The sequence below is a fragment of the Schistocerca gregaria genome, chromosome 6, assembly GCF_023897955.1.
Source record: "Schistocerca gregaria isolate iqSchGreg1 chromosome 6, iqSchGreg1.2, whole genome shotgun sequence".
Lineage (NCBI taxonomy): Eukaryota > Metazoa > Arthropoda > Insecta > Orthoptera > Acrididae > Schistocerca > Schistocerca gregaria.
In genome coordinates, this window is record NC_064925.1 from 586,047,952 (window position 1) to 586,071,703 (window position 23,752).

The window sequence follows — 23,752 nt, forward strand, 5'->3', positions numbered from 1 at the left end:
TTAAGATTCTGCATGAAAGGAGGACTAGCAGCCGAGTTGCACAGGAGAATGTGAAAAGTGTTCATATGTAGTAAAAACCTGAGAAATCCGTCCGTTTTCGTCATTTGTTATCGAATCGGCTTAAAGCCAAATCGTCACATTGGCCGCTCTTCTCTCTGAAACGGTTGTACTTATCGTCTGCAAAGCTATGTCGCGTGCTGCTGTATGCGGGGACACTAAAATCACCATACTAGAACACAGATGAAGCTTCTAAGTTGATGTAATAGCCAGTAAGAAGTAGTTCAATTCAAGTTTTAGGTATCGATTATTGACTTCTTAGTTGGCTTTGGTGCCTTGGACATGAGCTATTACCTTAAGATTCTGCATGAAAGGAGGACTAGCAGCCGAGTTGCACGGGAGAATGTGAAAAGTGTTCATATGTAGTAAAAACCTGAGAAATCCGTCCGTTTTCGTCATTTGTTATCGAATCGACTTAAAGCCAGATCGTCACATTGGCCGCTCTTCTCTCTGAAACGGTTGTACTTATCGTCTGCAAAGCTATGTCGCGTGCTGCGGTGTGTGGAGGCACTAAAAGCACCATAGTAGAACACAGATGAAGCTTCTAAGTTGATGTAATAGCCAGTAAGAAGTAATCCAATTCAAGGTTCAGGTATCGATTATTGACTTTTTAGCTGGCTTTTGTGCCTTGGACATGAGCTATGACCTTAAGATTCTGCATAAAAGGAGGACTAGCTGCCCAGTTGCACGGGAGAATGTGAAAAGTGTTCATATGTAGTAAAAACCTGAGACATCCGTCCGTTTTCGTCAATTGTTATCGAATAGACTTAAAGCCAGATCGTCACATTGGCCGCTCTTCTCTCTTAAACGGTTGTACTTATCGTCTGCAGAGCTATGTCGCGTGCTGCGGTATGTGGAGACACTAAAATCACCATAGTAGAACATAGATGAAGCTTCTAAGTTGATGTAATAGCCACTAAGAAATAGTACAATTCAAGTTTTAGGTATCGATTATTGACTTTTTAGCTGGCTTTGGTGCCTTGGACATGAGCTAGGACCTTGAGATTCGGCATGAAAGGAGGACTAGGAGCCGAGTTGCACGGGAGAATGTGAAAAGTGTTCATATGTAGTAAAAACCTGAGAAATCCGTCAGTTTTCGTCATTTGTTATCGAATCGACTTAAAGCATGATCGTCACATTGGCCGCTCTTCTCTCTGAAACGGTTGTACTTATCGTCTGCAAAGCTATGTCGCGTACTGTTGTATTCGGAGACACTAAACGCACCATAGTAGAACACAGATGAAGCTTCTAAGATGATATAATAGCCAGTAAGAAATAGTAGAATTCAAGTTTTAGGTATCGATTATTGACTTCTTAGCTGGCTTTGGTGCCTTGGACATTAGCTAGGACCTTTGAGATTCTTCCTGAAAGGAGGACTAGCAGCCGAGTTGCACGGGACAATGTGAAAAGTGTTCATATGTAGTAAAAACCTGAGAAATCCGTCCGTTTTCGTCATTTGTTATCGAATCGACTTAAAGCCAGATCGTCACATTGGCCGCTTATCTCTCTGAAACGGTTGTACGTATCGTCTGCAAAGCTATGTCGCGTGCTGCGGTGTGTGGAGGCACTAAAAGCACCATAGTAGAACACAGATGAAGCTTCTAAGATGATGTAATAGAAAGTAATAAGTTGTACTATTCAAGTTTTAGGTATTGATTATTGACTTTTTAGCTGGCTTTGGTGCCTTGGACATGAGCTAGGACCTTAAGATTCCTCATGAAAGGAGGAGTACCAGCCGAGTTGCACGGGAGAATGTGAAAAGTGTTCATATGTAGTAAAAACCTGAGAAATCCGTCCGTTTTCGTGATTTGTTATCGAATCGACTTAAAGCCAGATGGTCACATTGGCCGCTCTTCTCTCTGAAACGGTTGTACTTATCGTCTGCAAAGCTATGTCGCGTGCTGCGGTATGCGGAGACACTAAAAGCACCATAGTAGAACACATATGAAGCTTCTAAGTTTATGTAATAGCCAGTAAGAAGTAGTCCAATTCAAGTTTTAGGTATCGATTATTGACTTTTTAGCTGGCTATGGTGCCTTGGACATGAGCTAGGACCTTAAGATTCTGCATAAAAGGAGGACTAGCAGCCCAGTTGCACGGGAGAATATGAAAAGTGTTCATATGTAGTAAAAACATGAAACATCCGTCCTTTATCGTCATTTGTTATCGAATCGACTTAAAGCCAGATCGTCACATTGGCCGCTCTTCTCTCTGAAACCGTTGTACTTATCGTCTGCAAAGCTATGTCGCGTGCTGCGGTATGCGGAGACACTAAAAGCACCATAGTAGAACACAGATGAAGCTTCTAAGTTGATGTAATAGCCAGTAAGAAATAGTACAATTCAAGTTTTAGGTATAGATTATTGACTTTTTAGCTGGCTTTGGTGCCTTGGACATGAGCTATGACCTTAAGATTCTTCATGAAAGGAGGAGTACCAGTCGAGTTGCACGGGAGAATGTGAAAAGTGTTCATATGTAGTAAAAACCTGAGAAATCCGTCCGTTTTCGTCATTTAATATCGAATCGACTTAAAGCCAGATGGTCACATTCGCCGCTCTTCTCTCTGAAACGGTTGTACTTATCGTCTGCAAAGCTATGTCGCGTGCTGCGGTATGCGGAGACACTAAAAGCACCATAGTAGAACACAGATGAAGCTTCTAAGTTGATGTAATAGCCAGTAAGAAGTAGTCCAATTCAAGCTTTAGGTATCGATTATTGACTTTTTAGCTGGCTTTGGTGTTTTGGACATGAGCTAGGACCTTAAGATTCTGCATAAAAGGAGGACTAGCAGCCCAGTTGCACGGGAGAATATGAGAAGTGTTCATATGTAGTAAAAACATGAGACATCCGTCCTTTATCGTCATTTGTTATCGAATCGACTTAAAGCCAGATCGTCACATTGGCCGCTCTTCTCTCTGAAACGGTTGTACTTATCGTCTGCAAAACTATGTCGCGTGCTGCGGTATGCGGAGACACGAAAATCATCATAGTAGAACACAGATGAAGCTTCTAAGTTGATGTAATAGCCAGTAAGAACTAGTACAATTCAAGTTTTAGGTATCGATTATTGACTTTTTAGCTGGCTTTGGTGCCTTGGACATGAGCTAGGACCTTAAGATTCTGCATGAAAGGAGGAGTACCAGCCGAGTTGCACGGGAGAATGTGAAAAGTTTTAATTTAGAGTAAAAACCTGAGAAATCCGTTTGTTTTCGTCATTTGTTATAGAATCGACTTAAAGCCAGATGGTCACATTGGCCGCTCTTCTCTCTGAAACGGTTGTACTTACCGTCTGCAGAGCTATGTCGAGTGCTGCGGTATGCGGGGACACTAAAATCACCATACTAGAACACAGATGAAGCTTCTAAGTTGATGTAATAGCCAGTAAGAAGTAGTACAATTCAAGTTTTAGGTATCGATTATTGACTTTTTAGCTGGCTTTGGGGCCTTGGACACGAGCTAGGACCTTAAGATTCTGCATGAAAGGAGGACTAGCAGCCGAGTTGCACAGGAGATTGTGAAAAGTGTTCATATGTAGTAAAAACCTGAGAAATCCGTCCGTTTTCGTCATTTGTTATCGAATCGACTTAAAGCCAAATCGTCACATTGGCCGCTCTTCTCTCTGAAACGGTTGTACTTATCGTCTGCAAAGCTATGTCGCGTGCTGCGGTATGCGGGGACACTACAATCACCATACTAGAACACAGATGAAGCTTCTAAGTTGATGTAATAGCCAGTAAGAAGTAGTACAATTCAAGTTTTAGGTATCGATTATTGACTTTTTAGCTGGCTTTGGGGCCTTGGACACGAGCTAGGACCTTAAGATTCTGCATGAAAGGAGGACTAGCAGCCGAGTTGCACAGGAGAATGTGAAAAGTGTTCATATGTAGTAAAAACCTGAGAAATCCGTCCGTTTTCGTCATTTGTTATCGAATCGACTTAAAGCCAAATCGTCACATTGGCCCCTCTTCTCTCTGAAACGGTTGTACTTATCGTCTGCAAAGCTATGTCGCGTGCTGCAGTATGCGGGGACACTAAAATCACCATACTAGAACACAGATGAAGCTTCTAAGTTGATGTAATAGCCAGTAAGAAGTAGTTCAATTCAAGTTTTAGGTATCGATTATTGACTTCTTAGTTGGCATTGGTGCCTTGGACATGAGCTATTACCTTAGGATTCTGCATGAAAGGAGGACTAGCAGCCGAGTTGCACGGGAGAATGTGAAAAGTGTTCATATGTAGTAAAAACCTGAGAAATCCGTCCGTTTTCGTGATTTGTTATCGAATCGACTTAAAGCCAGATGGTCACATTGGCCGCTCTTCTCTCTGAAACGGTTGTACTTATCGTCTGCAAAGCTATGTCGCGTGCTGCGGTGTGTGGAGGCACTAAAAGCACCATAGTAGAACACAGATGAAGCTTCTAAATTGATGTAATAGCCAGTAAGAAGTAATCCAATTCAAGTTTCAGGTATCGATTATTGACTTTTTAGCTGGCTTTTGTGCCTTGGACATGAGCTATGACCTTAAGATTCTGCATAAAAGGAGGACTAGCTGCCCAGTTGCACGGGAGAATGTGAAAAGTGTTCATATGTAGTAAAAACCTGAGACATCCGTCCGTTTTCGTCATTTGTTATCGAATAGACTTAAAGCCAGATCGTCACATTGGCCGCTCTTCTCTCTTAAACGGTTGTACGTATCGTCTGCAGAGCTATGTCGCGTGGTGCGGTATGTGGAGACACTAAAATCACCATAGTAGAACACAGATGAAGCTTCTAAGTTGATGTAATAGCCACTAAGAAATAGTACAATTCAAGTTTTAGGTATCGATTATTGACTTTTTAGCTGGCTTTGGTGCCTTGGACATGAGCTAGGACCTTGAGATTCGGCATGAAAGGAGGACTAGCAGCCGAGTTGCTCGGGAGAATGTGAATAGTGTTCATATGTAGTAAAAACCTGAGAAATCCGTCAGTTTTCGTCATTTGTTATCGAATCGACTTAAAGCACGATCGTCACATTGGCCGCTCTTCTCTCTGAAACGGTTGTACTTATCGTCTGCAAAGCTATGTCGCGTGCTGCAGTATGCGGGGACACTAAAATCACCATACTACAACACAGATGAAGCTTCTAAGTTGATGTAATAGCCAGTAAGAAGTAGTTCAATTCAAGTTTTAGGTATCGATTATTGACTTCTTAGTTGGCTTTGGTGCCTTGGACATGAGCTATTACCTTAAGATTCTGCATGAAAGGAGGACTAGCAGCCGAGTTGCACGGGAGAATGTGAAAAGTGTTCATATGTAGTAAAAACCTGAGAAATCCGTCCGTTTTCGTCATTTGTTATCGAATCGACTTAATGCCAGATCGTCACATTGGCCGCTCTTCTCTCTGAAACGGTTGTACTTATCGTCTGCAAAGCTATGTCGCGTGCTGCGGTGTGTGGAGGCACTAAAAGCACCATAGTAGAACACAGATGAAGCATCTAAGTTGATGTAATAGCCAGTAAGAAGTAATCCAATTCCAGTTTCAGGTATCGATTATTGACTTTTTAGCTGGCTTTTGTGCCTTGGACATGAGCTATGACCTTAAGATTCTGCGTAAAAGGAGGACTAGCTGCCCAGTTGCACGGGAGAATGTGAAAAGTGTTCATATGTAGTAAAAACCTGAGACATCCGTCCGTTTTCGTCATTTGTTATCGAATTGACTTAAAGCCAGATCGTCACATTGGCCGCTCTTCTCTCTTAAACGGTTGTACTTATCGTCTGCAGAGCTATGTCGCGTGCTGCGGTATGTGGAGACACTAAAATCACCATAGTAGAACACAGATGAAGCTTCTAAGTTGATGTAATAGCCACTAAGAAATAGTACAATTTAAGTTTTAGGTATCGATTATTGACTTTTTAGCTGGCTTTGGTGCCTTGGACATGAGCTAGGACCTTGAGATTCTTCCTGAAAGGAGGACTAGCAGCCGAGTTGCACGGGACAATGTGAAAAGTGTTCATATGTAGTAAAAACCTGAGAAATCCGTCCGTTTTCGTCATTTGTTATCGAATCGACTTAAAGCCAGATCGTCACATTGGCCGCTCTTCTCTCTGAAACGGTTGTACTTATCGTCTGCAAAGCTATGTCGCGTGCTGCGGTGTGTGGAGGCACTAAAAGCACCATAGTAGAACACAGATGAAGCTTCTAAGATGATGTAATAGAAAGTAATAAGTTGTACTATTCAAGTTTTAGGTATTGATTATTGACTTTTTAGCTGGCTTTGGTGCCTTGGACATGAGCTAGGACCTTAAGATTCTTCATGAAAGGAGGAGTACCAGCCGAGTTGCACGGGAGAATGTGAAAAGTGTTCATATGTAGTAAAAACCTGAGAAATCCGTCCGTTTTCGTGATTTGTTATCGAATCGACTTAAAGCCAGATCGTCACATTGGCCGCTCTTCTCTCTGAAACGGTTGTACTTATCGTCTGCAAAGCTATGTCGCGTGCTGCGGTATGCGGAGACACTAAAAGCACCATAGTAGAACACAGATGAAGCTTCTAAGTTGATGTAATAGCCAGTAAGAAGTAGTCCAATTTAAGTTTTAGGTATCGATTATTGACTTTTTAGCTGGCTTTGGTGCCTTGGACATGAGCTAGGACCTTAAGATTCTGCATAAAAGGAGGACTACCAGCCCAGTTGCACGGGAGAATATGAAAAGTGTTCATATGTAGTAAAAACATGAGACATCCGTCCTTTATCGTCATTTGTTATCGAATCGCCTTAAAGCCAGATCGTCACATTGGCCGCTCTTCTCTCTGAAACCGTTGTACTTATCGTCTACAAAGCTATGTCGCGTGCTGCGGTATGCGGAGACACTAAAAGCACCATAGTAGAACACAGATGAAGCTTCTAAGTTGATGTAATAGCCAGTAAGAAATAGTACAATTCAAGTTTTAGGTATCGATTATTGACTTTTTAGCTGGCTTTGGTGCCTTGGACATGAGCTATGACCTTACGATTCTGCATGAAAATAGGACTAGAAGCCGAGTTGCACGGGAGAATGTGAAAAGTGTTCATATGTAGTAAAAACCTGAGAAATCCGTCCGTTTTCGTCATTTGTTATCGAATCGACTTAAAGCCAGATCGTCACATTGGCCGCTCTTCTCTCTGAAACGGTTGTACTTATCGTCTGCAAAACTATGTCGCGTGCTGCGGTATGCGGAGACACGAAAATCATCATAGTAGAACACAGATGAAGCTTCTAAGTTGATGTAATAGCCAGTAAGAACTAGTACAATTCAAGTTTTAGGTATCGATTATTGTCTTTTTAGCTGGCTTTGGTGCCTTGGACATGAGCTAGGACCTTAAGATTCTGCATGAAAGGAGGACTAGCTGCCTAATTGCACGGGAGAATGTGAAAAGTGTTAATTTAGAGTAAAAACCTGAGAAATCCGTTTCTTTTCGTCATTTGTTATAGAATCGACTTAAAGCCAGATGGTCACATTGGCCGCTCTTCTCTCTGAAACGGTTGTACTTACCGTCTGCAGAGCTATGTCGAGTGCTGCGGTATGCGGGGACACTAAAATCACCATACTAGAACACAGATGAAGCTTCTAAGTTGATGTAATAGCCAGTAAGAAGTAGTACAATTCAAGTTTTAGGTATCGATTATTGACTTTTTAGCTGGCTTTGGGGCCTTGGACACGAGCTAGGACCTTAAGATTCTGCATGAAAGGAGGACTAGCAGCCGAGTTGCACAGGAGAATGTGAAAAGTGTTCATATGTAGTAAAAACCTGAGAAATCCGTCCGTTTTCGTCATTTGTTATCGAATCGACTTAAAGCCAAATCGTCACATTGGCCGCTCGTCTCTCTGAAACGGTTGTACTTATCGTCTGCAAAGCTATGTCGCGTGCTGCGGTATGCGGGGACACTAAAATCACCATACTAGAACACAGATGAAGCTTCTAAGTTGATGTAATAGCCAGTAAGATGTAGTTCAATTCAAGTTTTAGGTATCGATTATTGACTTCTTAGTTGGCTTTGGTGCCTTGGACATGAGCTATTACCTTAAGATACTGCATGAAAGGAGGACTATCAGCCGAGTTGCACGGGAGAATGTGAAAAGTGTTCATATGTAGTAAAAACCTGAGAAATCCGACCGTTTTCGTCATTTGTTATCGAATCGACTTAAAGCCCGATCGTCACATTGGCCGCTCTTCTCTCTGAAACGGTTGTACTTATCGTCTGCAATGCTATGTCGCGTGCTGCGGTATGCGGAGACACTAAAATCTCCATAGTAGAACACAGATGAATCTTCTAAGTTGATGTAATAGCCAGTAAGAAGTAGTACAATTCAAGTTTTAGGTATCGATTATTGAATTTTTAGCTGGCTTTGGTGCCTTGGACATGAGCTAGGACTTTAAGATTCTACATGAAAGGAGGACTAACAGCCGAGTTGCACGGGAGAATGTGAAAAGTGTTCATATGTAGTAAAAACCCGAGAAATCCGTTCGTTTTCGTCATTTGTTATCGAATCGACTTAAAGCCAGATGGTCACATTGGCCGCTCTTCTCTCTGAAACGGTTGTACTTACCGTCTGCAGAGCTATGTCGCGTGCTGCGGTATGCAGAGACACTAAAAGCACCATAGTAGAACACAGATGATACTTCCAAGATAAAGTAATAGCCAGTAAGAAATAGTAAAATTCAACTTTTAGGTACTGATTATTGACTATTTAGCTGGCTTTTGTGCCATGGACATAAGCTAGGACCTTAAGATTCTGCATGAAAGGACGACTAGCAGCCTAATTGCACGGGAGAATGTGAAAAGTGTTCATATAGAGTAAAAACCTGAGAAATCCGTTCGTTTTCGTCATTTGTTATCGAATCGACTTAAAGCCAAATCGGCACATTGGCCGCTCTTCTCTCTGAAACGGTTGTACTTATCGTCTGCAAAGCTATGTCGCGTACTGCGGTATTCGAAGACACTAAAAGCACCATAGTAGAACACAGATGAAGCTTCTAAGATGATGTAATAGGCAGTAAGAAATAGTACAATTCAAGTTTTAGGAATCGGTTATTGTCTTTTTACCCTTGTTTGGTGACTTGGACATGAGCTAGCACCTTAAGATTCTGCGTGAAAGGAGGACTAGCAGGCGAGTGGCACGGGAGAATGTGTAAAGTGTTCATATGTAGTAAAAACCTGAGAAATCCGTTCGTTTTCGTCATTTGTTATCGAATCGACTTAAAGCCAGATGGTCACATTGGCCGCTCTTCTCTCTGAAACGGTTGTACATACCGTCTGCAGAGCTATGTCGCGTGCTGCGGTATGCAGAGACACTAAAAGCACCATAGTAGAACACAGATGATACTTCCAAGTTGGTGTAATAGCCAGTAAGAAGTAGTAAAATTCAAGTTTTAGGTACTGATTATTGACTTTATAGCTGGCTTTGGTGCCTTGGACATGAGCTAGGGCCTTAAGATTCTGCATGAAAGGAGGACTAGCAGCCTAATTGCACGGGAGAATGTGAAAAGTGTTCATATAGAGTAAAAACCTGAGAAATCCATTCGTTTTCGTCATTTGTTATCGAATCGACTTAAAGCCAAATCGTCACATTGGCCGCTCTTCTCTCTGAAACGGTTGTACTTATCGTCTGCAAAGCTATGTCGCGTACTGCGGTATTCGGAGACACTAAAAGCACCATAGTAGAACACAGATGAAGCTTCTAAGATGATGTAATAGGCAGTAAGAAATAGTACAATTCAAGTTTTAGGAATCGGTTATTGACTTTTTACCCTTGTTTGGTGACTTGGACATGAGCTAGCACCTTAAGATTCTGCATGAAAGGAGGACTAGCAGCCGAGTTGCACGGGAGAATGTGAAAAGTGTTCATATGTAGTAAAAACCTGAGAAATCCGTCCGTTTTCGTCATTTGTTATCGAATCGACTTAAAGCCAGATCGTCACATTGGCCGCTCTTCTCTCTGAAACGGTTGTACTTATCGTCTGCAAAACTATGTCGCGTGCTGCGGTATGCGGAGACACGAAAATCATCATAGTAGAACACAGATGAAGCTTCTAAGTTGATGTAATAGCCAGTAAGAACTAGTACAATTCAAGTTTTAGGTATCGATTATTGACTTTTTAGCTGGCTTTGGTGCCTTGGACATGAGCTAGGACCTTAAGATTCTGCATGAAAGGAGGTCTAGCTGCCTAAATGCACGGGAGAATGTGAAAAGTGTTAAATTAGAGTAAAAACCTGAGAAATCCGTTTGTTTTCGTCATTTGTTATAGAATCGACTTAAAGCCAGATGGTCACATTGGCCGCTCTTCTCTCTGAAACGGTTGTACTTACCGTCTGCAGAGCTATGTCGAGTGCTGCGGTATGCGGGGACACTAAACTCACCATAGTAGAACACAGATGAAGCTTCTAAGTTGATGTAATAGCCAGTAAAAAGTAGTACAATTCAAGTTTTAGGTATCGATTATTGACTTTTTAGCTGGCTTTGGGGCCTTGGACACGAGCTAGGACCTTAAGATTCTGCATGAAAGGAGGACTAGCAGCCGAGTTGCACAGGAGAATGTGAAAAGTGTTCATATGTAGTAAAAACCTGAGAAATCCGTCCGTTTTCGTCATTTGTTATCGAATCGACTTAAAGCCAAATCGTCACATTGGCCGCTCTTCTCTCTGAAACGGTTGTACTTATCGTCTGCAAAGCTATGTCGCGTGCTGCGGTATGCGGGGACACTAAAATCACCATACTAGAACACAGATGAAGCTTCTAAGTTGATGTAATAGCCAGTAAGAAGTAGTTCAATTCAAGTTTTAGGTATCGATTATTGACTTCTTAGTTGGCTTTGGTGCCTTGGACATGAGCTATTACCTTAAGATTCTGCATGAAAGGAGGACTAGCAGCCGAGTTGCACGGGAGAATGTGAAAAGTGTTCATATGTAGTAAAAACCTGAGAAATCCGTCCGTTTTCGACACTTGTTATCGAATCGACATAAAGCCCGATCGTCACATTAGCCGCTCTTCTCTCTGAAACGGTTGTACTTATCGTCTGCAATGCTATGTCGCGTGCTGCGGTATGCGGAGACACTAAAAGCACCATAGTAGAACACAGATGAAGCTTCTAAGTTGATGTAATAGCCAGTAAGAAGTAGTACAATTCAAGTTTTAGGTATCGATTATTGAATTTATAGCTGGCTTTGGTGCCTTGGACATGAGCGAGGACTTTAAAATTCTACATGAAAGGAGGACTAGCAGCCGAGTTGCACGGGAGAATGTGAAAAGTGTTCATATAGAGTAAAAACCCGAGAAATCCGTTCGTTTTCGTCATTTGTTATCGAATCGACTTAAAGCCAGATAGTCACATAGGCCGCTCTTCTCTCTGAAACGGTTGTACTTACCGTCTGCAGAGCTATGTCGCGTGCTGCGGTATGCAAAGACACTAAAAGCACCATAGTAGAACACAGATGACACTTCCAAGATAATGTAATAGCCAGTAAGAAATAGTAAAATTCAACTTTTAAGTACTGATTATTGACTATTTAGCTGGCTTTGGTGCCATGGACATGAGCTAGGACCTTAAGATTCTGCATGAAAGGACGACTAGTAGCCTAATTGCACGGGAGAATGTGAAAAGTGTTCATATAGAGTAAAAACCAGAGAAATCCGACCGTTTTCGTCATTTGTTATCGAATCGACTTAAAGCCAAATCGTCACATTGGCCGCTCTTCTCTCTGAAACGGTTGTACTTATCGTCTGCAAAGCTATGTCGCGTACTGCGGTATTCGGAGACACTATAAGCACCATAGTAGAACACAGATGAAGCTTCTAAGATGATGTAATAGGCAGTAAGAAATAGTACAAATCAAGTTTTAGGAATCGGTTATTGTCTTTTTACCCTTGTTTGGTGACTTGGACATGAGCTAGCACCTTAAGATTCTGCGTGAAAGGAGGACTAGCAGGCGAGTTGCACGGGAGAATGTGTAAAGTGTTCATATGTAGTAAAAACCTGAGAAATCCGTTCGTTTTCGTCATTTGTTATCGAATCGACTTAAAGCCAGATGGTCACATTGGCCGCTCTTCTCTCTGAAACGGTTGTACTTACCGTCTGCAGAGCTATGTCGCGTGCTGCGGTATGCAGAGACACTAAAAGCACCATAGTAGAACACAGATGATACTTCCAAGTTGGTGTAATAGCCAGTAAGAAGTAGTAAAATTCAAGTTTTAGGTACTGATTATTGACTTTTTAGCTGGCTTTGGTGCCTTGGACATGAGCTAGGACCTTAAGATTCTGCATGAAAGGAGGACTAGCCGCCTAATTGCACGGGAGAATGTGAAAAGTGTTCATATAGAGTAAAAACCTGAGAAATCCATTCGTTTTCGTCATTTGTTATCGAATCGACTTAAAGCCAAATCGTCACATTGGCCGCTCTTCTCTCTGAAACGGTTGTACTTATCGTCTGCAAAGCTATGTCGCGTACTGCGGTATTCGGAGACACTAAAAGCACCATAGTAGAACACAGATGAAGCTTCTAAGATGATGTAATAGGCAGTAAGAAATACTACAATTCAAGTTTTAGGAATCGGTTATTGACTTTTTACCCTTGTTTGGTGACTTGGACATGAGCTAGCACCTTAAGATTCTGCATGAAAGGAGGACTAGCAGCCGAGTTGCACGGGAGAATGTGAAAAGTGTTCATATGTAGTAAAAACGTTAGAAATCCGTCCGTTTTTGTCATTTGTTATCGAATCGACTTAAATGCAGATCGTCACACTGGCCACTCTTCTCTCTGAAACGGTTGTACTTATCGTCTGCAAAGCTATGTCGCGTGCTGCGCTATGCGGGGACACTAAAATCGCCATACGAGAACACAGATGAAGCTTCTAAATTGATGTAATAGCCACTAAAAAGTAGTAGAATTCAAGTTTTAGGTATCGATTATTGACTTCTTAGTTGGCTTTGGTGCCTTGGACATGAGCTATTACCTTAAGATTCTGCATGAAAGGAGGACTAGCAGCCGAGTTGCACGGGAGAATGTGAAAAGTGTTCATATGTAGTAAAAACCTGAGAAATCCGTCCGTTTTCGTCATTTGTTATCGAACTGACTTAAAGCGCGATCGTCACATTGGCCGCTCTTCTCTCTGAAACGGTTGTACTTATCGTCTGCAATGCTATGTCGCGTGCTGCGGTATGCGGAGACACTAAAATCTCCATAGTAGAACACAGATGAAGCTTCTAAGTTGATGTAATAGCCAGTAAGAAGTAGTACAATTCAAGTTTTAGGTATCGATTATTGACTTCTCAGTTGGCTTTGGTGCCTTGGACATGAGCTATTACCTTAAGATTCTGCATGAAAGGAGGACTAGCAGCCGAGTTGCAAGGAAGAATGTGAAAAGTGTTCATATGTAGTAAAAACCTGAGAAATCCGTCCGTTTTCGTCATTTGTTATCGAATCGACTTAAAGCCCGATCGTCACATTGGCCGCTCTTCTCTCTGAAACGGTTGTACTTATCGTCTGCAATGCTATGTCGCGTGCTGCGGTATGCGGAGACACTGAAATCTCCATATTAGAACACAGATGAAGCTTCTAAGTTGATGTATTAGCCAGTAAGAAGTAGTACAATTCAAGTTATTGGTATTGATTATTGAATTTTTAGCTGGCTTTGGTGCCTTGGACATGAGCTAGGACCTTAAGATTCTGCATGAAAGGAGGACTAGCAGCAGAGTTGCACGGGAGAATGTGAAAAGTGTTCAAATAGAGTAAAAACCTGAGAAATCCGTCCGTTTTCGTCATTTTTATCGAATCGACTTAAAGCCAAATCGTCACATTGGCCGCTCTTCTCTCTGAAACGGTTGTACTTATCATCTGCAGAGCTACGTCGCGTGCTGCGGTATGCAGAGACACTAAAAGCACCATAGTAGAACACAGATGACACTTCCAAGTTGATGTAATAGCCAGTAAGAAGTAGTACAATTCAAGTTTTAGGAACCGGTTATTGACTTTTTACCCTTGTTTGGTGCCTTGGACATGAGCTAGGAACTTAAGATTTTACATGCAGGAGGACTAGCAGCCGAGTTGCACGGGAGAATGTGTAAAGTGTTCATATGTAGTAAAAACCTGAGAAATCCGTTCGTTTTCGTCATTTGTTATCGAATCGACTTAGAGCCAGATCGTCACATTGGCCGCTCTTCTCTCTGAAACGGTTGTACTTATCGTCTGCAGAGCTATGTCGCGTGCTGAGGTATGCAGAGACACTAAAAGCACCATAGTAGAACACAGATGACACTTCCAAGTTGATGTAATAGCCAGTAAGAAGTAGTACAATTCAAGTTTTAGTTACTGATTATTGACTTTTTAGCTGGCTTTGGTGCCTTGGACATGAGCTAGGACCTTAAGATTCTGCATAAAAGGAGGACTAGCAGCCGCGTTGCCCAGGAGAATGTGAAAAGTGTTCATATGTAGTAAAAACCTGAGAAATCCGTCCGTTTTCGTCATTTGTTATCGAATCGACTTAAAGCCAAATCGTCACATTGGCCGCTCTTCTCTCTGAAACGGTTGTACTTATCGTCTGTTAAGCTATGCCGCGTGCTGCGGTATGCGGGGACACTAAAATCACCATAGTAGAACACAGATGAAGCTTCTAAGTTGATGTAATAGCCAGTAAGAAGTAGTACAATTCAAGTTTTAGGTATCGATTATTGACTTCTTAGTTGGCTTTGGTGCCTTGGACATGAGCTATTACCTTAAGATTCTGCATGAAAGGAGGACTAGCAGCCGAGTTGCATGGGAGAATGTGAAAAGTGTTCATATGTAGTAAAAACCTGAGAAATCCGTCCGTTTTCGTCATTTGTTATCGAATCGACTTGAAGCCCGATCGTCACATTGGCCGCTCTTCTCTCTGAAACGGTTGTACTTATCGTCTGCAATGCTATGTCGCGTGCTGCGGTATGCGGGGACACTAAAATCGCCATACTAGAACACAGATGAAGCTTCTAAGTTGATGTAATAGCCAGTAAGAAGTAGTACAATTCAAGTTTTAGGTATCGATTATTGAATTTTTATGTGGCTTTGGTGCCTTGGACATGAGCTAGGACCTTAAGATTCTGCATGAAAGGAGGACTAGCAGCCGAGTTGCACGGGAGAATGTGAAAAGTGTTCAAATAGAGTAAAAAGCTGAGAAATACGTCCGTTTTCGTCATTTTTATCGAATCGACTTAAAGCCAAATCGTCACATTGGCCGCTCTTCTCTCTGAAACGGTTGTACTTATCGTCTGCAGAGCTACGTCGCGTGCTGCGGTATGCAGAGACACTAAACGCACCATAGTAGAACACAGATGACACTTCCAAGTTGATGTAATAGCCAGTAAGAAGTAGTAGAATTCTAGTTTTAGTTACTGATTATTGACTTTTTAGCTGGCTTTGGTGCCTTGGACATGAGGTAGGACCTTAAGATTCTGCATGAAAGGAGGAGTAGCAGCCGAGTTGCCCAGGAGAATTTGAAAAGTGTTCATATGTAGTAAAAACCTGAGAAATCCGTCCGTTTTCGTCATTTGTTATCGAATGGACTTAAAGCCAGATCGTCACATTGTCCGCTCTTCTCTCCGAAACGGTTGTACTTATCGTCTGCAAAGCTATGTCGCGTGCTGCGGCATGCGGGGACACTAAAATCACCATAGTGGAACACAGAAGAAGCTTCCAAGTTGACGTAATAGCCAGTAAGAAGTAGTACAATTCCAGTTTTAGGTATCGATTATTGACTTTTTAGCTGGCTTTGATGCCTTGGACATGAGCTAATACCTTAAGATTCTGAATGAAAGGAGGACTACCAGCCGAGTTGCACGGGAGAATTTGAAAAGTGTTCATATGTAGTAAAAACCTGAGAAATCCATCCGTTTTCGTCATTTGTTATCGAATCGACTTAAAGCCAGATTGTCACATTGGCCGCTCTTCTCTCCGAAACGGTTGTACTTATCGTCTGCAAAGCTATGTCGCGTGCTGCGGCATGCGGGGACACTAAAATCACCATAGTGGAACACAGAAGAAGCTTCCAAGTTGACGTAATAGCCAGTAAGAAGTAGTACAATTCCAGTTTTAGGTATCGATTATTGACTTTTTAGCTGGCTTTGATGCATTGGACATGAGCTAGGACCTTAAGATTCTGAATGAAAAAAGGACTAGCAGCCGAGTTGCACGGGAGAATTTGAAAAGTGTTCTTATGTAGTAAAAACCTGAGAAATCCGTCTGTTTTCGTCATTTGTTATCGAATCGACTTAAAGCCAGATTGTCACATTGGCCGCTCTTCTCTCTGAAACGGTTGTACTTATCGTCTGCAGTGCTATGTCGCGTGCTGCGCTATGCGGAGACACTATAAGCACCATAGTAGAACACAGATGAAGCTTCTAAGTTGATGTAATAGCCAGTAAGAAGTTGTACAATTCAAGTTTTAGGTATCGATTATTGACTTTTTAGCTGGCTTTGGTGCCTTGGACATGAGCTATTACCTTAAGATTCTGCATGAAAGGAGGACTAGCAGCCGAGATGCACGGGAGAATGTGAAAAGTGTTCATATGTAGTAAAAACCTGAGAAATCCGTTCGTTTTCGTCATTTGTTATCGAATCGACTTAAAGCCAGATCGTCACATTGGCCGCTCTCCTCTCTGAAACGGTTGTACTTATCGTCTGCAAAGCTATGTCGCGTGCTGCGGTATGCGGAGACACTAAAAGCACCATAGTGGAACACAGATGAAGCTTCTAAGTTGATGTAATAGCCAGTAAGAAGTAGTACAATTCAAATCTGAGGTATCGATTATTGACTTTTTAGCTGGCTTTGGTGCCTTGGACATGAGCTAGGACCTTAAGATTCTGCATTAAAGGAGGACTAGCAGCCGAGTTGCACGGGAGAATGTGAAAAGTGTTCATATGTAGTAAAAACCTGAGAAATCCGTCCGTTTTCGTCATTTGTTATCGAATCGACTTAAAGCCCGATCGTCACATTGGCCGCTCTTCTCTCTGAAACGGTTGTACTTATCGTCTGCAAAGCTATGTCGCGAGCTGCGGTATGCGGAGACCCTAAAAGCACCATAGTAGAACACATATGAAGCTTCTAAGATGATGTAATAGCCAGTAAGAAGTAGTACAATTCAAGTTTTAGGTACCGATTATTTACTTTTTAGCTGGCTTTGGTGCCTTGGAGATGAGCTAGGGCCTTAAGATTCTGCATTAAAGGAGGACTAGCAGCCGAGTTGCACGGGAGAATGTGAAAAGTGTTCATATGTAGTAAAAACCTGAGAAATCCGTCCGTTGTCGTCATTTGTTATCGAATCGACTTAAATCCAGATGGACACATTGGCCGCTCTTCTCTCGGAAACGGTTGTGCTTATCGTCTTCAAAGCTATGTCGCGTGCTGCGGTATGCGGAGACACTAAAAGCACCATAGTAGAACACAGATGAAGCTTCTAAGTTGATGTAATATCCAGTAAGAAGTAGTACAATTCAAGTTTAAGGTATCGATTATTGACTTCTTAGATGGATTTGGTGCCTTGGACATGAGCTAGGACCTTAAGAATCTGCATTAAAGGAGGACTAGCAGCCGAGTTGCACGGGAGAATGTGAAAAGTGTTCATATGTAGTAAAAACCTGAGAAATCCGTCCGTTTTCGTCATTTGTTATCGAATCGACTTAAAGCTCGATCGTCACATTGGCCGCTCTTCTCTCTGAAACGGTTGTACTTATCGTCTGTAATGCTATGTCGCGTGCTGCGGTATGCGGGGACACCAAAATCGCCATACTAGAACACAGATGAAGCTTCTAAGTTGACGTAATAGCCAGTAAGAAGTAGTACAATTCCAGTTTTAGGTATCGATTATTGACTTTTTAGCTCTCTTTGATTCCTTGGACATGAGCTAGGACCTTAAGATTCTGAATGAAAGGAGGACTACCAGCCGAGTTGCACGGGAGAATTTAAAAAGTGTTCATATGTAGTAAAAACCTGAGAAATCCGTCCGTTTTCGTCATTTGTTATCGAATCGACTTAAAGCCAGATTGTCACATTGGCCGCTCTTCTCTCTGAAACGGTTGTACTTATCGTCTGCAGTGCTATGTCGCGTGCTGCGGTATGCGGAGACACTATAAGCACCATAGTAGAACACAGATGACACTTCCAAGTTGATGTAACAGCCAGTAAGAAGTAGTACAATTCAAGTTTTAGGAACCGGTTATTGACTTTTTACCCTTGTTTGGTGCCTTGGACATGAGCTAGGAACTTAAGATTTTACATGCAGGAGGACCAGCAGCCGAGTTGCACGGGAGAATGTGTAAAGTGTTCATATGTAGTAAAAACCTGAGAAATCCGTTCGTTTTCGTCATTTGTTATCGAATCGACTTAGAGCCAGATCGTCACATTGGCCGCTCTTCTCTCTGAAACGGTTGTACTTATCGTCTGCAGAGCTATGTCGCGTGCTGCGGCATGCAGAGACACTAAAAGCACCATAGTAGAACACAGATGACACTTCCAAGTTGATGTAATAGCCAGTAAGAAGTAGTACAATTCAAGTTTTAGTTACTGATTATTGACTTTTTAGCTGGCTTTGGTGCCTTGGACATGAGCTAGGACCTTAAGATTCTGCATCAAAGGAGGACTAGCAGCCGAGTTGCCCAGGAGAATGTGAAAAGTGTTCATATGTAGTAAAAACCTGAGAAATCCGTCCGTTTTCGTCATTTGTTATCGAATCGACTTAAAGCCAAATCGTCACATTGGCCGCTCTTCTCTCTGAAACGGTTGTACTTATCGTCTGTTAAGCTATGTCGCGTGCTGCGGTATGCGGGGACACTAAAATCACCATAGTAGAACACAGATGAAGCTTCTAAGTTGATGTAATAGCCAGTAAGAAGTAGTACAATTCAAGTTTTAGGTATCGATTATTGACTTCTTAGTTGGCTTTGGTGCCTTGGACATGAGCTATTACCTTAAGATTCTGCATGAAAGGAGGACTAGCAGCCGAGTTGCATGGGAGAATGTGAAAAGTGTTCATATGTAGTAAAAACCTGAGAAATCTGTCAGTTTTTGTCATTTGTTATCGAATCGACTTAAAGCCCGATCGTCACATTGGCCGCTCTTCTCTCTGAAACGGTTGTACTTATCGTCTGCAATGGTATGTCGCGTGCTGCGGTATGCGAGGACACTAAAATCGCCGTACTAGAACACAGATGAAGCTTCTAAGTTGATGTAATAGCCAGTAAGAAGTAGTACAATTCAAGTTTTAGGTATCGATTATTGAATTTTTATGTGGCTTTGGTGCCTTGGACATGAGCTAGGACCTTAAGATTCTGCATGAAAGGAGGACTAGCAGCCGAGTTGCACGGGAGAATGTGAAGAGTGTTCAAATAGAGTAAAAACCTGAGAAATCCGTCCGTTTTCGTCATTTTTATCGAATCGACTTAAAGCCAAATCGTCACATTGGCCGCTCTTCTCTCTGAAACGGTTGTACTTATCGTCTGCAGAGCTACGTCGCGTGCTGCGGTATGCAGAGACACTAAACGCACCATAGTAGAACACAGATGACACTTCCAAGTTGATGTAATAGCCAGTAAGAAGTACTACAATTCAAGTTTTAGTTACTGATTATTGACTTTTTAGCTGGCTTTGGTGCCTTGGACATGAGGTAGGACCTTAAGATTCTGCATGAAAGGAGGAGTAGCAGCCGAGTTGCCCAGGAGAATGTGAAAAGTGTTCATATGTAGTAAAAACCTGAGAAATCCGTCCGTTTTCGTCATTTGTTATCGAATGGACTTAAAGCCAGATCGTCACATTGGCCGCTCTTCTCTCCGAAACGGTTGTACTTATCGTCTGCAAAGCAATGTCGCGTGCTGCGGCATGCGGGGACACTAAAATCACCATAGTGGAACACAGAAGAAGCTTCCAAGTTGACGTAATAGCCAGTAAGAAGTAGTACAATTCCAGTTTTAGGTATCGATTATTGACTTTTTAGCTGGCTTTGGTGCCTTGGACATGAGCTATTACCTTAAGATTCTGCATGAAAGGAGGACTAGCAGCCGAGATGCACGGGAGAATGTGAAAAGTGTTCATATGTAGTAAAAACCTGAGAAATCCGTTCGTTTTCGTCATTTGTTATCGAATCGACTTAAAGCCAGATCGTCACATTGGCCGCTCTCCTCTCTGAAACGGTTGTACTTATCGTCTGCAAAGCTATGTCGCGTGCTGCGGTATGCGGAGACACTAAAAGCACCATAGTGGAACACAGATGAAGCTTCTAAGTTGATGTAATAGCCAGTGAGAAGTAGTACAATTCAAATTTTAGGTATCGATTATTGACTTTTTAGCTGGCTTTGGTGCCTTGGACATGAGCTAGGACCTTAAGATTCTGCATGAAAGGAGGACTAGCAGCCGCGTTGCACGGGAGAATGTGAAAAGTGTTCAAATGTAGTAAAAACCAAACTGAGAAATCCGTCCGTTTTCGTCATTTGTTATCGAATCGACTTAAAGCCAGATCGTCACATTGGCCGCTCTTCTCTCTGAAACGGTTGTACTTATCGTCTGCAAAGCTATGTCGCGAGCTGCGGTATGCGGAGACCCTAAAAGCACCATAGTAGAACACATATGAAGCTTCTAAGATGATGTAATAGCCAGTAAGAAGTAGTACAATTCAAGTTTTAGGTACCGATTATTTACTTTTTAGCTGGCTTTGGTGCCTTGGAGATGAGCTAGGGCCTTAAGATTCTGCATTAAAGGAGGACTAGCAGCCGAGTTGCACGGGAGAATGTGAAAAGTGTTCATATGTAGTAAAAACCTGAGAAATCCGTCCGTTGTCGTCATTTGTTATCGAATCGACTTAAATCCAGATGGACACATTGGCCGCTCTTCTCTCGGAAACGGTTGTACTTATCGTCTTCAAAGCTATGTCGCGTGCTGCGGTATGCGGAGACACTAAAAGCACCATAGTAGAACACAGATGAAGCTTCTAAGTTGATGTAATATCCAGTAAGAAGTAGTACAATTCAAGTTTAAGGTATCGATTATTGACTTCTTAGATGGATTTGGTGCCTTGGACATGAGCTAGGACCTTAACAATCTGCATTAAAGGAGGACTAGCAGCCGAGTTGCACGGGAGAATGTGAAAAGTGTTCAAATAGAGTAAAAACCTGAGAAATCCGTTCGTTTTCGTCAATTGTTATCGAATCGACTTAAAGCCAGATCGTCACATTGGCCGCTCTTCTCTCTGAAACGGTTGTACTTATCGTCTGCAGAGCTATGTCGCGTGCTGCGGTATGCAGAGACACTAAAAGCACCATAGTAGAACACAGATGACACTTCCAAGTTGATGTAATAGCCAGTAAGAAGTAGTACAATTCAAGTTTTAGTTACTGATTATTGACTTTTTAGCTGGCTTTGGTGCCTTGGACATGAGCTAGGACCTTAAGATTCTGCATGAAAGGAGGACTACCAGCCGAGTTGCCCAGGAGAATGTGAAAAGTGTTCATATGTAGTAAAAACCTGAGAAATCCGTCCGTTTTCGTCATGTGTTATCGAATCGACTTAAAGCCAGATCGTCACATTGGCCGCTCTTCCCTCCGAAACGGTTGTACTTATCGTCTGCAAAGCTATGTCGCATGCTGCGGTATGCGGAGACACTAAAAGCACCATAGTAGAACACAGATGAAGCTTCTAAGTTGATGTAATAGCCAGTAAGGTGTAGTACAATTCAAGTTTTAGCTACTGATTATTTGCTTTTTAGGTGGCTTTGGAGCCTTGGACATGAGCTAGGACCTTAAGATTCTGCATGAAAGGAGGACTAGCAGCCGAGTTACACAGGAGAATGTGAAAAGTGTTTATATGTAGTAAAAACCTGAGAAGTCAGTCCGTTTTCGTCATTTGTTATCGAATCGATTTAAAGCCAGATCGTCACATTGGCCGCTCTTCTCTCTGAAACGGGTGTACTTATCGTCTGCAATGCTATGTCGCGTGCTGCGCTATGCGGAGACACTAAAAGCACCATAGTAGAACACAGATGAAGCTTCTAAGTTGATGTAATAGCCAGTAAGAAGTAGTACAATTCAAGTTTTAGGTATCGATTATTGACTTTTTAGCTGGCTTTGGTGCCTTGGACATGAGCTAGGACCTTAAGATTCTGCATGAAAGGAGGACTAGCAGCCGAGTTGCACGGGAGAATGTGAAAAGTGTTCAAATAGAGTAAAAACCTGAGAAATCCGTCCGTTTTCGTCATTTTTATCGAATCGACTTAAAGCCAATTCGTCACACGGGCCGCTCTGCTCTCTGAAACGGTTGTACTTATCGTCTGCAAAGCTATGTCGCGTACTGCGGTATTCGGAGACACTAAAAGCACCATAGTAGAACACAGATGTAGCTTCTAAGATGATGTAATAGCCAGTAAGAAATAGTACCATTCAAGTTTTAGGAATCGGTTATTGATTTTTTACCCTTGTTTGGTGCCTTGGACATGAGCTAGGAACTTAAGATTTTACATGCAGGAGGACTAGCAGACGAGTTGCACGGGAGAATGTGTAAAGTGTTCATATGTAGTAAAAACCTGAGAAATCCGTTCGTTTTCGTCATTTGTTATCGAATCGACTTAAAGCCAGATCGTCACATTGGCCGCTCTTCTCTCTGAAACGGTTGTACTTATCGTCTGCAAAGCTATGTCGCGTGCTTCGGCATGCGGGGACACTAAAATCACCATAGTGGAACACAGATGAAGCTTCTAAGTTGATGTAATAGCCAGTAAGAAGTAGTACAATTCACGTTTTAGGTATCGATTATTGACTTTTTAGCTGGCTTTGGTGCCTTGGACATGAGCTAGGACCTTAAGATTCTGCATGACAGGAGGACTAACAGCCGAGTTGCACGGGAGAATGTGAAAAGTGTTCATATGTAGTAAAAACGTGAGAAATCCGTCCGTTTTTGTCATTAGTTATCGTATCGACTTAAAGCCAGATCGTCACACTGGCCACTCTTCTCTCTGAAACGGTTGTACTTATCGTCTGCAAAGCTATGTCGCATGCTGCGGTATGCGGAGACAGTAAAAGCGCCATAGTAAAACACCGATGAAGCTTCTAAGTTGATGTAATAGCCAGTAAGATGTAGTACAATTCAAGTTTTAGCTACTGATTATTGACTTTTTAACTGGCTTTGGAGCCTTGGACATGGTCTAGGACCTTAAGATTCTGCATGAAAGGAGGACTAGCAGCTGAGTTGCACAGGAGAATGTGAAAAGTGTTCATATGTAGTAAAAACCTGAGAAATCCGTCCGTTTTGGTCATTTGTTATCGAATCGACTTAAAGCCAAATCGTCACATTGGCCGCTCTTCTCTCTGAAACGGTTGTACTTATCGTCTGTAAAGTTATGTCGCGTGCTGCGGTATGCGGGGACACTAAAATCACCATACTAGAACACAGATGAAGCTTCTAAGTTGATGTAATAGCCAGTAAGAAGTAGTACAATTCAAGTTTTAGGTATCGATTTTTGACTTCTTAGTTGGCTTTGGTGCCTTGGACATGAGCTATTACCTTAAGATTCTGCATGAAAGGAGGACTAGCAGCCGAGTTGCACGGGAGAATGTGAAAAGTGTTCATATGTAGTAAAAACCTGAGAAATCCGTCCGTTTTCGTCATTTGTTATCGAATCGACTTAAAGCCAGATCGCCACATTGGCCGCTCTTCCCTCCGAAACGGTTGTAC